We start from the raw sequence: 17,179 nt of genomic DNA, 5'->3' as shown, positions 1-17,179 counted from the left end.
TTAGTGCTTTAGAAATAGTAACTGATTAATAAACGCTGGTACTTTTATTCCTGTTTTATGGATAAGAAAATTAAGGCACAGAGTGGTTAAGTAACTTACCCAAGAACACACAGAGCCAGGATTCAAACCCAGGCAACCTGACTCCAGGGTCCTTTCTCTTAGCCATTATGCCATCCTACCCTTTTATCTGAAATACAAAGCCCTGATGATTCAACTGAGGGCCCAGTGGTGGAATGAGAGAGGGCTGCTTATAGGGAGCTCCCCAAGTCCCCAGCCTCCTTGTCCCTCCTTTGTCCCCACTGCTTTTTCTCCTTTGTCTCTCGGTCCTGCCCTGGTTATAGAAGACAGAACTGGTTCCTTTGCCGGGTTGACACTTTTGCCTCTTGTCTATCCTTATGGATACCTGGCTTCAGACAGCCCCCAGGGAGCTAAAGCAGGGTGGAGGTGGTGGGGGCACTGTTTGCTGAGGATTGATAGAATCGATACCTCTGTGTTCTTTGTGACCGAAGGCAATAGCAAGCATTCTGGGTGTGTGTGTGTGTGTGTGTGTGTGTGTGCGCGCGCGCGCATGTGTGTGTACGTGTGTGCACACAAGCTTTGTGCATAGGGTGGGGTATTGGTGGGGGGTGGGGAATAGTGGCTCTGGAGTAACATTTCCTACCAAATTAGGTATTATCCTCTTACCAAGCTCCTTCTTTATGCCTTTTGGATGCTAGGTATTGAGGTGAAGTTATACATTCAGGTGGATGTCAAGACTGCTACAGGACACCAACTCCCTAAGTGAGGCAGGAAGAGGAACAAGCCCAGATCACATATACACCCACACACCTCATCTCCATATCCTTTAGGTCATGTACACACATTGACCGCATACGTCTAGGTGTGTGCACATGACTCCCAGAGCTCCAGAGGATCTTTGTGCTCCCAGATGACACTCGTGTGTCAGGGAAATTATGGAGGCTGGATCTGGAAACAGATATGAATCAGGGGAGGGTTCCATGGAGAAGGCGAGGAGGAGGAAGGCTATTGTTCTTATTTATGGCATCTTGGAAAGCTCTGAGCACTTGAAGCAGAGAGGGATTTAGGTGGATTTCAGCAGCACAAGAGAAGCTATTTGGGGTGGCAAGGTTCAGGCTGATACCTAGCATCTGGGGCTCATGTAGCCTAGTCCAGAGGCCTAGTTTCTCCAGATAACCTCCCAGGACTCCCACTCTTCCAGTGGTTTTCACTCTTTGGTGTGTTCATATCCCAGGCACCCACATTTCATTTCAGAATGTTCTGCATTAACTGTGAATGGCACGTGCATACATGTGTATATGAAAACTTCCCTGTGCATGCGTGCAGGGACTATCTGGCCAGGCCTCCTAAGCTTGGAGTTGGTTTCTCCATAAGAAGAAGAGGGAATTTCAGAGGATGTTGTCTTCTTTGGCCCATTCTGGCCTGCAGCACCAGTTTAGCCCAGTGGGCCCAGAACAGATTTTGGTGTCTCAGGAGGCTGCTTTGAATCTTCACAAAAAATGATGTAATCAAGAAGAGGGAGTGGGTCATTGAATCCAAACATACAGGAAAACAAACCAAATTTTAATGAGCATGTACCATATCTCATTCAGTCCTTCTAACTATCTTCCCTGGTGGAAGGTGGTATCTCCCTTTTATAGAGGCAAAACACAAAATAGTATTTACAACTGAGGCCCAAAATGGTAGAGATTCATAGCTACACAGAATTGAACTCTAAGGCCATGTTGCTTCTAAAAGAGATGGGTTGCGGAGACTTTGGTAGCTGGTTTGGGTTTGTATTGAAAAGGCCAGTGAAGCTCTGAAAAAGAATATGCAAGAGGGAAGCAGATGTCAGGTGGCAGGAGTTGGGGGGAGGAGAGCTTTGTGGCTGCCTTTTAGAAGCAGGACTCCGCATAACTGCTGGGAAGGCTCTTAATTAAATGTGTAACAAAATAAAAACAGCCAGAGAGGAAACCTAAGTAGTGCTGCGTGACAGTGCACAGCTTATCGGTGTTCCTGGAACCTCTCGTCAGATGGCTCTCGTCAGAGCCATCACCTTTTTATGCGCCTGGTAAAGGCTGCTGATGAGCCTGACAAGGGTGGTGTTAAATTGACACCCGCAACTTGTTAGTATGTGGCTTACTTCTTATTTTGACATCCATTTTCAGACTTAACTAAGTCTAAGGAATTCAGAAAATATTTTCATTTCCCACTCTAGTTTTCTGGAGCCATGGCTCCTTCTCATTGCTGCCCTTCCCTCTCTCCCAACACCCACCCCCAACCAGCTTCACATCACTTTTGTTGGAAAGGGCCTGATTAGTGAGGCACTGAGAAATGGGAACTGAAGTGGCAGCGGAAATCCCACTGGAGAAAAGAAATCTGCTCCCGTCCCGACAGAATCATTTTGTGTCCATCTTTTGTCAAAGCCAGATGAGTTGATACTCTGTGGGCTTTGATGCTGTAGTCACAGATCCTGCTGAGGTGGGTTTTAATTTAGTGGGCATGGATTTAATTTTCCTTCTCAACTTGTTTAAGAAATGACACTTGTTATGGCTTCGACCCTTGGTCAGCTTGCCTCCCCTACCTGACCTACCTTTCCTTTGCCTTACCTCATGGTTCTTGAAGCTCCTCATGGGGTTTAGTGTTCTTTCACCAATTTTCTGTCTTCTCTGCCTACCCAGGCAGGGAATGCCTCTGTAGGTTCCAGCTTTGACATGGCAGCAGAGATCCTGTTGGAGAAAAGCAATCTGCTTTATCTGCCATCTGAACTCCAAGCTTTCACATCCAGCTACTGATTCTGTTTCTCCACCTAGGTGCCCACAGTCCCCTTAAAGCTCAGGTGTCATTTTTCTCCCAACACCTAGTCCTCCAACTTGCTCTCAAGTTGTGACTGGAACCTCTACCTGGTATTTCTGTCAGAAACCCGAGACTCATCCTTGATTCCTTTTCTCTAGTCACAACCAGTTAATTGCCAACTCTTGTTGATTCTTCTTGCCAGAGGTTTCTCAAAGTCATTGCCTTCTTTCCATCCCTGCTACCACTGCCCTAGTTCAGGTCACCATATTCTTTTTGGAATACAAAAGTGCTCTAGTCTTTCTGACCCCAGTTTTACTTCTTTTGTGCCATTCTCCTAATTGCAGCAAATTATGTCACACCCCCACGCAATACCTTCAAGGCTTCCTCTTGCCCTTACGGCAAAGTCACACAGTTTATTGAGGCCTCAAGGCTCTTGCTTACTTCTCTAACCTCATCTCCCTGACCCCAGTCAGATGCTCTAGCTAGCCAGTTCCTTAGGATCCATCTTTAAAAATTTTTTTTTAATGTTTATTTATTTTTAAGACAGAGAGAGAGAGAGCGTGAGCAGGGGAGGGACAGAGAGAAAGGGAGACACAGAATCAAAAGCAGGCTCCAGGCTCTGAACTGTCAGCACAGAGCCCAACACAGGGCTCAAACCCACGAACTGTGAGATCATGACCTGAGCCGAAGTTGGACACTTAACCGACTGAGCCACCAGGCATCCCCCTTAGGATCCATCTTAACGACATTTTCTAGGTGCTTTCCTATGTGTTTCTGGAATGTATTTACTTATACATGGAATTGTATAAATTCTACTTATCTGTATCTTTCACTAGATTGTGGGCACCATTATAACTTTGGACAATATTTGACATGTAGTATTTCAATAAATATTTGTTGAATAAATGACAGCTAAGTAATGGAGTGGGCCTATGGAATCCATACTTAGGAAGAATGACAGAGGATCAATGGAAGGTAGATTCAGGGAGAATGGAACAGAAGAAGAAATCTTGGGCCTTCCTGCAGTGTGAAGGGTTGAACTGTGCTGTTAATGCAAGTTGTTCCTGGATTTTCTCACTGCCAGTAGTGGGTGTTGGGTCCTCCCTCCATGGTGGGTACTGGGTAAGATGGCCCATAGGCCTGGGCCATGGAGGAGTTTGGTCTTAGGAGCAGGGTGAAGGGCTTTCTCTGAGAGATTTGTGCCTTCCAAGACTGAGGGCTGGGATTGCTCTGGAAGTTTTATATTAGATAATAAAGATAGTCAGCATTTATTGAGCACTTATTATATACCAGGAGTTCTGCTCTGCTATTTACACAATCTCATTTAATTCTACCACAATCTTAAGGAATAAATTCTTTTTATAACCCTTTTTTTTTTCCCTTAAATAAATGATGAGGAAACTGCAGCCCAGAGAGGTAAGTTATTTGTCAAGGCCTCATACAAGTTTGTGGCAGGGATTTGAACCTAGGCATTCTGACTCTAGAAACCATGTGTTTAACCACTATGCCATCTGACCATCTGCTTTTGTCTTTCATGGCCCATGGCTTTGTGATATGGTGGGAATGCCTTTCTTTCCTTTGTTTGCACTGAGTGGCAGATGTTCTCTGACACCCTAGGCTGCTGGTACCTGATCTGGTGTTGGTGGAGGTCTGCACTGTTATGTTTGTTTTGCTATGCGGGCGTAGTTGGCCAGGAGGTGTGGTGAAGGATGATTTGGGGCTGAGAGCCTCCTTGATGAGCTACAAATGAATGAGTCCTCAGATCTGTTTTAAGGAAGCCACTGCCAGTATCATTTTGGATACTCTATCCTATAGTATGTTTGGAAGCACGTGGGGGAATCTCATCATGTCACTAAGCTTATGAAAGCCTTGCCCTTGCCCATGGGTGTGCCACTTGGTCCCAGCTCTGAGCTGTATCACCTTTGATTAGCAGCCTGCTGGGGGAAGGGGCTTGACTAAGAACTCCCTGGCAGTCCTGACTTGTCTCATTTCCCGATACTTTTATCTGTCACTGCAAGTGCTTGGGCTCCCCTCCTGAACTAATTAAGTTTGCATGTGTTTAGACACATTGCCAAATAGGGCTTAGCAAAGCGGAACTGAGCTACATCTCTTTCTGAGTAGGGAAGGAAGGGTAAATGAATGCTCTTCCACAAGGGCCAGGGAGAAGCGTGGATGACATGGAGTGGGTGTGTGTACACATGATAGGCATTCTGCCCTGGCCCTCATAGGAACACAGGAAGCCTGCAGAGCAGCCTTCTGATTGGCTGGCAGGGGTAGGTGAAGGCCGACTCTCCAGCTCTCTTAGTGAATTGGGCATTCTAAGAGGGTTGAGGATGGATAGAAGATAGACTCTGATGTATGATTCTTATCCCAAGCACAAGCAAAACTGAATGTCTAATTCACTGGGGTCTACAGAGGGAGTTTGTAGGGCTGTGTGCTATTTGCTGCCAGCCTGATCCTACCTAGCCCCCAGGCCTAAAATCACCTGTGTGGCTAGCAGGGTGCCAGAGCAGCTTTCTTTCTAAGACAACTTTTTGCCCAAAGACCCCAGTTTCCCCTGTTCAGTCTTGTAATCCCTATGAGATGGCCTCAAGAGGAGGTGGAGGGAAGAAGTAGTATTACACAGAATCTCCCCACCGTAGAGGTAGGGGTTCAGTCTAATGACTCAGTATAGTGAGGTGATAGCTGACAGGGTGTTTTCATGTCAGACTAATGCCTGCCTTTTCCCTAGCGCCGGGTAGTCTGTGGTCTGAGATGCTCTGTGGCAGAATGTACTTGGGTGCTGTCCTCTCCAGACAGCGGATATGGGGGCATTACTATGATATGCACTCCTTCTCTGAGGTAGGGAGGGAGGGTATTTCCCAAAGAAAGTAGTGACGAAAGCCAGCTGCCAGCCATGGTCAGTCCTATAGCTTGGAGGACAGTGGGTCAGCTTCCTGGCCAGGAAGAGGCTCTCGGTGGGCAAGATTGGCTCAGAGTCCAGACCAGGCTGCCAGTGCACACTGAGTGTGTGTGGCAGGTGGGGAGGGGATTCTGGAGGTTGTATAGGAATTCTGGGCCTTTGAGCTGTAGCCTAAGCCCAGAGAGAACAAGAACCAGACCTTCTGCCCTCCCTTCAGCTTCCCTAGAGCCCTCTCGTCAGCAGAGGTGCATCGGGTTAGCCCCAAGAAGGCAGCTTGAGTTGATGGGGTCATGTTTCAGCTGCAGCTAATCCAAGTCACTCGATATAAATCTCTCCCTGCTGCCTCTCCCCTCCCTCCCATCCCCAACCCACAGACAGGGAAATGAATCCTGGCCCTCGCCCTGAATACATCATGGCAGGCCTGCCTCTAATGAGAGAGGGCCATTCATTGTAGGGTGAAGCTCCCTGCAGAGCCTGGGATGCCATTAATTAAAGAAGAGCCACCTGAAGCCAGTCGTGCGGTGCAGGCTGCCACGCTCAGATGGAGTGGCGGTGGGGTAGCCTCGTTAGCCTGACAGCTCCTTGGGCCGAGAGTTCTTGGGCTCTGAGGAGCGAGGGGTGCCCCGCCTCCCCCCAGAGCTCGCAGGTCTCTGGGGCCAGCCTCCTCACAGAGACCTGAGAGTTCCTTCCGACACATGTCCTGGGGCCTGGCACTAGTGGTAAAGGGCTCCTGAGTATGGGCCTGGTGGGATAATCCATTTCCTGTGGGCAGACCCTAGAGCAAGAACAGGTTTCTGTGGAGTCCATGGGGACTCCTAGGTCCCTGCCTGCATCCCTTTTCCTCTCTTCTGCTTGTGGTCCTGGAGCCGCAGGTCAGCAGACAACTCAGCTTGTGTCCTTGCCTTGGAGCCTGGGTTTGGGGTAGTTGGTCTGCTGTGGAAGGACTTTGGACCTGGGGGGGCACTGGGGAGAAGCTCTGTTATCGGATCAGTAAGTACAGTCCCTCCTTGGCAGGCAGAGCCTCTGGTGTTCCACATTCTGGGTACTTTTGAGCCTGAATGGGGGGCTCTAATGTTGGCCTCATCTCCTCATCCACTAGGAAGGTAACAGAGTCTAAAGCACTTTAGTGATTTTTGGAACTCCTGGAATGGAAGTTTTGCTTCGTTAAAATCCCGATAAAAGATCAAGACGTTTGTGTAGTAACTGATCAGGCTTTGAGATGTTTATGGCAGTGGTGGGAGTCTCATGTTTTGGCCTGCTATAGAGCCACTGACTAGATGGATGTCTCTTTACTGCTTCATTGTGAGGCAAGTGTTGCTGCCTAAGTAGTAGCCCCTGGAGTTATACTCTTATACTCCCCTTGACCCTCTGTGAGGGTCTTATTGTCTCCTCTTTGCTGGCAGGAGGGGCTGTAGGCACTGAGACCTTTGCATAGCCCAGAGTTGGGGTAGCTCAGCCAATGTCTGTCTAGCTTGTCAGGAAGACAAATTGGTCCTATGGCTCTTCAGGACCGTCTCTGGAAGTCTGATTCTATGGCACAATCTGACAGGCTGCTTCAGAGGGCCTCAGAATGAGCTGGTGGCATGGCCTAACCATATGTTCCATCTCTGCTTCCCCACAGTTCACCTGGTACAGAATAAAGGCTGTCACTGCTTCCTAGACCTGGGACTCAGTCTGCACTCCTTTGTGTTTTGAACATTTCTGGACTTTCCCAGGCCTTGGCCACTTATTTGGGCTCCTCTGTCCTCTGGCAGATAGGGACTGAAGATTGGAGGGCTTGTCCCCTGAACTCCAAGGAGAAGGAGTTTGCTCCTGGAAAATATTTTACTTTGGGTGAGATAGTTTTGTGGTTTTTTTTTTTTTTTTTTTAAAAACCTCTTTGTGTGACTCTTGAGACCCAACTTTTTTTTTTCTATTTTTTTTAGAAGCCAAGGTATGAAGTAGGCATGTTAGGGTACATAAAGTATACAGATGTGAAGTGTATAGCTTCATATATTTTTATACAAGCATGCACGTGTGCAGCCACCACCCAGATCAAGATCAAGAACCTTTTCCATCATCCTAGAAAACGTTTTGTGTCCCTTCTCAGTCAGTAATGCCCTCTGCCTACCAGATGACCACTGTTCTGACTTCTATTACTTTTGGTTCACTTTGCCTGTTCTGGACTTTTGATACGTAGAACCATACAAAATGTACTCTTTTATGTCTGCCTTCCTTTGCTCAACATGACATATGAGAGAGTCCTCCATGGTTGTTGTGTATATTAGTAGTTGGCCTTTTCATTGCTGTATAGTTTTCCATTGTATTTCCATACTGTGCTTTATCTCTTCTCCTTTTGTTGGACTACAGTTTTTCTTTACCTCTCCGGTACATGTTTGTCAAATGAGTATGTAAATGTTCAGTCTGATATGAGAATCTCCCTCATCCTTTAAAACCTAATTCCAGTCCTTTGGATATGTGGTCTACCTGTCTCTTCTGGAACCTGCACTGGCTTCCCTTTTCTCTGAACTCCTGTGATAGGGAGAGTCTGGCCCCAGGCCTGTGGAAGTGGCCTTTGAGCCATACCGACCCATTTAATTATATTTTCAGCAGATGTTGATTGAATACCCACCGTGTGTCTCACACTATTCTAGGTATTGAGGACATAGCAGTGAACAAAGAGATAAAACTTCTAAAACCTCCTGCCTTCATGGAGTTTACATTCCAGTTCATGCAGCCAGCACTGCCCTCTGGCCCTTGGACCCTGATGCCAGAAGAATCTTGGTTTTGTCCAGGCTCCTCTGTCCTGTGGGATTCTGCAGGAACTGGGTGCCAGTGGCCCTTGCCACATTGACAAGGCCTCTGTAGGCTTATGGGCTTTAGTGTCCCTCTCTTGCTGCTGCTGCTGCTGCTTGGCAATGAAAGGGTGTCTCGATATTGGTGCTTCCCTTCCACTATCCAGGAGTCTGATTCCCTCCATGAGAGGAGAGAATTAATCTCCAACTTTCCGTGCCTGTAAGGTGAGTGACCTCTGTTTTGTCCTCATTGCCAATCTGTCCTCTCACTCCCAGCCACGGTAATGGAGACATTACTTTGTGCTAAAGCAAACCACAGTGGATGTTGTACCAATCCGGGCACTGGGAACGACGGAGCAGTCTGTGATGATCTCCTCACAGGTGCACAGGCATCGAGAGACTACAGGGGCATCCACACCTGAGCAGCTTTGGCCCTGAACTGCGGTTGGCAGATTCAAGAAGAGAAGATGCCCTGCCACCATATTCTCTTTGACCACCATCTGTGCCAGCGGGGTGGCTGCTTCAGTTTGGTCTGAAATAGGTTTCCTATGTTAGACTCCTAAGAGCACATGAGAGGCTGCAAACACCCCAGTGAGGAAGAGGAGTCAGGAAGCAGCGGTCTTGGAAGGTGAGGGCTGGAGAACTCAGGGCTGCAGCTGGCGTAGTGGCCCATGCCTGAATGATCTATGGACTTTGGGGGCTTAGCTCAGTAGAGCTCGGGAAGGATGGCTGTGAGTGGGTGGGATAAATTTTCAGTGTCCCTGGCTAAAGGGTGACATACTCAGACTTGATAGTTCTGTAAAACTGTTTCTTCCAAAGCCTGCAAGGATTTTGGTTTGGGGAAGAAAGCCAGCCAGCCCAGAGAATCCCGGGAGCCTGACAGGCCTTTTTCTCTGCGATTCTTTCTTGCAGGCAGCCCGAGGCAGCCTGTCTCTTTGTTAACAGAGTGACAGCAATGTGACACCATGGAAATAATTACTAACAAATCACGGTGCTGACTGCAAACAGCTCTCTGTCTTCAGAGGCATGTCAGGGTGCATTAGAGCAGGACTGGAGGAGCGGCACATGTGGGGGCCGAGACGCAGCCTGCACTCAGACGCTCTCCTCTTCTTCCCTCAGCCTGACCCCTTTCTGCTATGGCTGACTCTCCTGCTTGTGGCTTGAGGAACCAGCTGGCTAAGTGACATGTGGCTAGTCCCACTTCCTCTGGGCAGGTAGCTAGGACTCCCATCTTTGCTAAGGAACACCTGGGTAGTGATGAGATCCAGGAGTTTTTTGATCATGGAGCCCCCAAAAGGTGGAGAGATGCACCGTTCCTGATTTACTCTGCCAGTTGGGACCAGTTTCACCTACTAGTAGTTTTGGGGTGATGGGAAATATTTGCTTCAGCTAGGCCCAGAATGTGGGGGGAGCCTTGCATCTCAGTGTTGGCTCAGCTCCCCTCCCCCACAGCTCTGGTTTCTTCTTCAATTGCCATAGTCAATTTTTGGTAAGTCGACTTTGTCCATTCCCTCTTGGTTAGCAGAGTGATTGCTCTGACTGTCAGGGCTGTAAATAATGTTCCTGGTGTGTGTGGCTGGAGGCAGCCCGTGTGGGGTGGGGAATGGAGTGGAAGGAGGAGCAGCACTCTGAGGGCTCCCTCACCCTCCCCCCTCCCCTCTCATACAATATTTATCCAGGGATGGGAGTCAGATGCAGCGACCTCAGGGGTCACCCAGTTAAATAGCTTCTGAACCTCCCTGCATTCTAATTGCTGCAGTTGTCCTTTGCTCTGGAGACTTCTCCTCCCCATTGTCTGCTGAGGCACACACTAATGGCTCTCTTCCCTGGCCCTGTTGGGAGGCATACTGGGGGTGGGGAGGGTGGGGAGGGATAGGGCTCATTGCTACCTTCCTTTCCCTGGGGATAAAGGAATCTGGGGCCTACTAACAAGTGGCTTTAGCTAGGAGGAGCACAGACCCCTGCCTCCCTTTTGCTCCTTCCCCAGAGCTGGCTGGAGAAGGAAGCCAGGCAGTGGGCTTGGTTTATGGGGCTGAGGAGCTGCACCCATTTTGAGTCCTTTGAGCAGAATTGTGGGACTGGTGACTCTTCTGCAAGGCAACAGACCCTTGAGTACTCATCTGATGAGCATCATCTTGTGTTGCCATGGATGGTCTTACGTGCAGGGTTTGGAAACTTCTAATGAGTGATAGTTCCTGTTGGAATATCTGCATTTTGCCCAGAGATTGGCCAGATGGAAAAGTCTCTTTGGTCCCTTGGAGGTCGATTTAAGTGATTGATGATGGTAGCAGGTGTACTTCATTTGGTGACTTAAGAGTGGCATATGCCACATGTCTTCACTAGGACCTTCTTGTAAACGTCAGTTATGCTTCACTGCAACTCTTCTCTTCCAGGGGATTCTTATGGAAACTGCCATCGAAGGTGCTGACCACTGTGTATGCTGGAAGTGCTGGTATTCCAGCAGTAGCCTAAAGTTAGCCCCTGTTGAGAGCTGCTCTGGGCCAGGAAGTCCTATGCTCGGGACTGTAAGGAGCACCAGGTGATCAGGACAAAAAAGAGCAGCACGTGCATAACTAACTACAGGCTGAGTAAGGTGGAGTCTGAGAAGGCTACAGAGAAGATACAAAACAAATGCCATGAGACCCCAGAGGAGCATAGTAGAGAGACTGAATGGGGAGTATTTTTTAGCAGGAAATTTTGTTTTAAAAAATACTAAAGAAAGCCCAATATTACAAAGTATATAAGGGTTGAGCTGCTCTGGTTGAAGCTGGGGTGAGGCCCTGTCATTCTTCCTCCTGTTCCCCCAGTCCTCAAAGTAGCCTGATGTCCCTTCTAGAATCCTAGAACCCCACTGAGCTCAGTTTAAAAACCACTAGCCTGTTCTAATGCCTACCCAGAAGGGTGACTTTGTGTAGGCCAAGTGCGTACATGTCTTGAAGGAGTCAAGGGAGCTGGGATCAGGGCAGAGGAGATCTGTCACAGACAGGGTAAGGGGAACAGTTGTGTCCTTGAGTATACTGGAGCAGAGAGCAGTCTACATCCCAGAACCTGACCGCTTGCAGGATGCCTCTCTGTGGAGCCTCCAGAGGGCATCGTAGGCCACACAAAGGCAGCTCAGGCAAAGGGTCAAGATGGCCATAGGCCAGGTGGAGACTATAATTGGGGGGATGAGTGAGCTATCTTGGAAACAGCTCAAATTGCTAAGGAGGTCTTGATTTCCTTGGCCAAAACAGAGAATAGCTCATCAGCTGAGACACTGACCAAAGTGCCCTGAGAACCTCTTGTCAGCAGCTCCCCTCTCCCCCTACCCTAATCCCTGCTGCTGCCTCTGCCATTCCCTCTGGGAGAGAGCTCTAGCCAGGTCCTGGTGGCAGCTCCGACACTTGCCACAGTCACCACAGGTGGGGCACTGTGCCCTTTCCTTGGACAAATTGTCATTGGGGAGACTCCGGAGAGATGCTTGTCTTATTGTTTCACTGGAGGGGGTCTGGGGAGATAGAAGGTATTTGACTTCCTAAACTATTTGCAGCATTGGAAAAGTGCATATTCTACTGTTCCACAGGGTGTTTGTGGCACCAGGTGATCAGGACACCTGGTGTGCTTCTTGTGGCCATTTTTGTGGGCTCTGTGGGGGACAAATGGTTGGCGAGTGGGCCAGCAAGCAGTGGAGCAGGGAAGTGCTGTTTACATATCAGTACCTTTCAGAGGCTTTGAGCAACTGCTCGGCAATGGGGATTTGAGGTTGGTTCTCTCAGGGAGGACTGGCAGCCTGGCCTATGGGGCATCCCTCTGCTCTGCCTGTATTCTGGTTTCTGTTTGGGAACTCTCCAGAGCAGCATGTCTGGGAACACTTCCAGCTGTGCCGCCAGACCCAGACGCAGGTGACGGCCTTTCGTCTGTACCATAGGGAAACCAAGAGGAAATTAAATGTCATTTGCCCCCTGCACAGCAGGTCGCTGCCAGATCAGACACTGCTGATCAGAGCTGTGCAGAGGGTACCCCAGGGAAAGCTTATGCCTGCAACCATGCCCTCTGAGCTGTGGAGACTCCCAGGTGATGGCCTGGCTCATTCCCAGGGCTTTCTCTGCCAGGCTGGGTTCACCCTGGCCTGGAGCCCAGCCCTGTGCTACATGGCAGCTGTGGCCTATGCCAGACCAGAGGTGTGTGTGTACCAGTGGGAGAGAATGGAGGGGAGGGGCAGGGCCTGACAGTAGAGGACACACAGGAGACAGTGAAGTGATCAGCCCTTCCTCAGAGAAGCTGCATGGTGTTTAGAATTAAGAGACTTGGGTTCCAATCCTGACTCCACTACTTACTAGTTGTAGGATTTGGGAAAGTCACATTCCTACTCTACCTCCATGTTCTCATCTGTACAACGGAGATTACGATAAGCTCTGACTCCTGCCACCTGTGGGGAAGTACTTCCTTTTAGACTGGTGTCAGAGTTTCCTCACCACCGCTCTCGCCCTAGATCTGGAAGGATGGCCTGGAGCCCCTTGCCTGTGGGCCTCCCTGTGAAGTGAGATGGCTGAAGTTGGTGGGAAGTGGGGTGGACTTAAGTCTGGCCCAGAAGGCACAGCTGGTGATCTCCCCTCATCAGAGGCCTTTCCTTCTGGTCCTGGTCGTCTCAGCTAGGCAGCCCATGGCCTTTATGAGATGAGCATGGGTCATAGCGGTCACCCTCCCAATTGCAGGGCTCAGAGGGGGCCCCCTCCAGCCTCACACTTGCACTCTCCTTCTGATGGGAGGACCTTAGGGCTTGTCCCAACCCCTCCCTTGCCTTGAAGTCCTAGCTGTGGGCCGTAGTTCTCAGCTCTGCAATGACATTTATTAACAGGGCTTTGGGAAAAGATATTTTAATACTGTAAGGTTCTCCCTAGAAAACTCCCTACCCCCACCACCACCACCCCCCACCCCATCTGAAGCATGGCTGCTGGTGGTGAAATTCATTAGTGTTCCCTGACAGGCAGTGGCGACAGAGGCACTTGCTGTCTGCTTCCCGCTCCCTCGCTCTCGTGCTCCTGCTTCACGCACACTGATATTTAAAGCTGATGGGCTGCTTATAGACTTCTTGTACCATGACAAGTTTGGGGAGGGGAGTGGGGGAGGAAGAGACAGACAAGGAGCCAGCTGTCACGCTGGTATTTCAAACAGTACTCTCTCCTGACCCTTTGCAGGCTCCAGCAAGTGTATCATCTTTCTGAAGTCTGTGGTTGGAATTGTAACCTGCAGCTGTCCCAGAGGATGGGGGCAAGTGTGGGAGCAAAATGGGCTGAGAAGTCGGCACTCTCTCAGGGTTGTGGGCAGGCAGAGAAGAATGGAGGGATAGAGTGTGTGTGTGTGTGTGTGTGTGTGTGTGTGTGTGTGTGTTCAAGCAGAGGGGACCGAAGCAGAGCGTAAGTGCTCCCCAGCAGTGCTTTCCCATCACCAGAAATGGGATGGCCCTTTCTTAGTCTTCTCTCCTGGAGTGATCATTATGTTTCATGCTGTGATTATCTTCTGGGTGGCCTTGGAAGCTCCCTGAGTCTAGGAATCAGGTTTGATTGGCCTCTGCCCCTGAGGGTCCTGAGTCTCAGTGATACCCAAAGTATGTGTTGGCAATTGAGGTAGAAAGTTTTCCCATTTTGTGTCTAGACTGGGGCCTTGACTTTTGCTCCCTATTTGTGCGCTTTAGATTTGGAGAATGAATCCCAAGTGCCTCTTCCATGCACAACTCTTCTTACCCCAAAGCTTCTTGGAATTCATTTTCTGTAGTTGATGAGTGTTTTTGGAACTTCCCCTTTCTGTGTCATCCCCAGCAAAGCTTCTCCAGTATATTTTTCATGCCTAAGGCACTGTCTTCTCAAGGCAGGTGGCCTGGAAGCCTCTCCAAAGGCTGTTGCAGCATTGGTCACAGCTGATCTCCTTTTAGCCAGAATCCCTTCTGTGAGTGTTTATGTATGAATATGTTTCCCTTGGCTGGCTCCTGCAACCTTCACAGAGCAGGGCACGGAGGTGACGTAACTTGCCCAAGGACACATGGGCACTTGACCAAGTTGTCTCTTAGTGCAGCAGAGCTGTGTGCTGTATGGGGGTTCTACTGTACTCTCCCTCTCCCCTCCACCATCAGGGCCCTTCTAGCTCCGGGGTCTGCAGTGGGGGAGCCATTGGGGAATGGGCCTGACTCCTCTACACCTGGCTTTTTTAGCCTTGTCATTGTCATCAGTGCTGCCATTGGCTTCCTCAGTTTCAGCACAACTGTGTGTGTGTGTCTGTCTGCCTGTCTGGGTGGCAGAGAGGGGTTACTGGACACCCCTCTAAAAACCCTGGACATCTCAGGGTAGAGAGTAAAGCCAGAATGCTGCTTCTATCTGTAGACTGAAGTGTATTCTTGAACTGACCAGGATCATCTCTAATGTGATCACCTTCTACAACCCCTCCCCCTGGCCTCCATCCTTAACCCCACCCTACACTCTATCCTGTAGGCTTCTAGGAGGGGTTGCTGGCGTGGGGCTGCTGTCTCAGGCAGCACCTTTGTCTCCCTTCCTGACCTTGCTGATCCCTGCATTGCCTGAAAGCACTGAGGGCTCAGCCTGCCGGGGGTGGCCCAGGCCGTGTCTTCTGCCATGGTGCATCTTGCAGGTGAGACAGAAACTAGCCAGCTTTAATAAGTAGGAGGCTTGAGCATTAATTTTTTATACATCAGCGGTGGCCAAGTGAGTGAATTCAATTATGAGTCTGCTTTCTGTCCACCCTCCTCCCCCCAGTGTGGTGGTTCACAGCAGAGACTAAGGAACCTGTTGAAATGAGAAACCCCTATTTCCTAGCTTGACCCCCTCACTAATTCGGGTTAAATTGCCACGCTATTGCAGTGGTGACACATTGTGCCTGCCTCTGTTTGTACAAGAGGATGTGGTGGGGGAGGAAGGACCAATTTGCGCAGAGATAAAGGTGTCGCGGCAGATAACTAACGTCCCAGCCTTACACCCGCTCTCATTGTAGCTCAATTTGCTCCGTGTGGAAGCCCAGCCTTCCCTTCTTTCTTCCTTCCCTCCCCTTGCTCATATTTTACCTCGATGCCACAGTGTAATGATGCCCTGCGTAGTGGGGGAGGAGATAGGCACCTCTGGCTGACAGCCCTTCCCGATAACCAAATTCCAGCCCATCCATCACTAGCTACTCTCCTCAACTTGAGGAAAAGTGATCTTGAAAGGCGGGCCGTTTATCACCCAGGGTCTGTTTATCTCCTCTGGTGGGGGGAACGGAAACAGGAGAGACAAAGAGCTGTGTCCCCAGCCAAGTGCTGCCTTGGCTGGGATAGTCTGCTGGTGCTGGGTGCAGACTCATCACACTGGCTGTGGAGTCTCTGACTAGGTGCACCTCCCAGGCTGGGACCCAGTGGGAATGGGACCTTTCCTGAGGTCTAGGAAACCTGGTAGTTCTGAAACACAGGACAGCCAGCAACAACATTGTGCACGCGTGTTCGTTTCAGAATGGGCAAGCATAGAAACCCAACATGGCCATGAGCCCCACTGCCCCTCATAGGTGTCCCTTTGGCAGGAGCATACATCTGGCTGATTGGCTGGGTCTGTTGGCCTACTTCTTCCCCAGACTGGGCCTTCTATCCCTCCATGGTGCAACTGTGACTTTGAAGAAGACCGAACCTTTCTCCCTACTCTTTCCTTTGCTCCTCAGTACTCTCCTTTTTCTACATATCAGATGGGACAAAATAGTTCGCCCTTGCAGGTGAACTGTATGTGCATCCTCAAGTTTTTGGACACCAGGATTGACAGCCTACATCACTTCAAGATCCAGGTCTCATGGCTTTCACAGAGAGGCAGAAAGGGATCACATAGGGCTCCAGATTCAGCTGGCCTCCTGCTCTTTAAGGGCTCGAGTGTGCTAAAACTGAGAGTGACATATATCTCCCTGATTTGGAGTTGCCCCTAAGATTTACAGAGAGAGAAAAGCACAGAAGGAAGAGTGTGCATAACCTTTGCCAGCACTGGTGCCTGCACTCCTGCTGCTCCTGGCTGATGGTGTCTGTCAGTCTGTCGCTCAGACCTCCGTGGATGCTGCTGGCCTCCTCAACTCAAGCCTAGCAGTTCTAGTAGAGCCCCCCAGCTCTGCTCCAGCTAATCTTCAAAGCTGAGCTCCTGTTCACAATGGCTTCATCCTGCCTCTACCCATTAGCGAGGGTGGTGTTCCCTTAATGAGCTAGTCCCCTGCCTTGGCTGGCGCCGAGCTGGTCACACCTGTTTGCCATCAGGGCTGTCTGGGCCCAGCCCAAGCACTGGGCTGCAGGTGGTGGGGCTGGATGAGGGGTGGGTAGGGAGGGCCGGGTTCCTTATGCTTTGTGCCCTATGCTTTTGTTGGGGGGGGGGATTTTCCTGCACCCCTCTTCCTCCCACACTCTTTTCTTTCTAAGTGGAGGAAGGCTCTCTGCTTTCTTTTTTGTTATTTAGAAGGAGTAGGAAGGGAACTTGAGAAATACCCCATCTTTTCTAACTCCTGCCTGGATGGAGTAGCAAAGAGCTAGTCAGGCATCTTTGAGGAGGGTTTGATGTTCTGTTTTGATGACCCTAGGGGCCCAGTGTGATGAGAGCAGTGTCACATGGTGAATACTGAAGACGGAGCCCCTCTCTAGCCCTAGGTCTAATAGTACTTGGAAACTGATTATATCCCTCAGTTTAGAGCCCACGGCAGGGCTGGGGGCCCTTCCTTAAAGGGG

At 49.8% G+C, this 17,179-nt stretch overlaps 1 protein-coding gene across 11 annotated transcripts in view; it reads left to right on the top strand.

Moving 5' to 3' along the window:
* Positions 1-17,179, top strand: part of ERI3 (ERI1 exoribonuclease family member 3) — a 127,942-nt gene that overhangs the window by 44,937 nt on the left and 65,826 nt on the right. The gene's annotated exons all lie outside the window — the stretch shown is intronic.

Source organism: Prionailurus bengalensis, chromosome C1 (assembly GCF_016509475.1).
Source record: "Prionailurus bengalensis isolate Pbe53 chromosome C1, Fcat_Pben_1.1_paternal_pri, whole genome shotgun sequence".
Lineage (NCBI taxonomy): Eukaryota > Metazoa > Chordata > Mammalia > Carnivora > Felidae > Prionailurus > Prionailurus bengalensis.
Note: the sequence above shows the minus strand (reverse complement) of the source record. Positions and strands in the feature narration are given on the sequence as shown.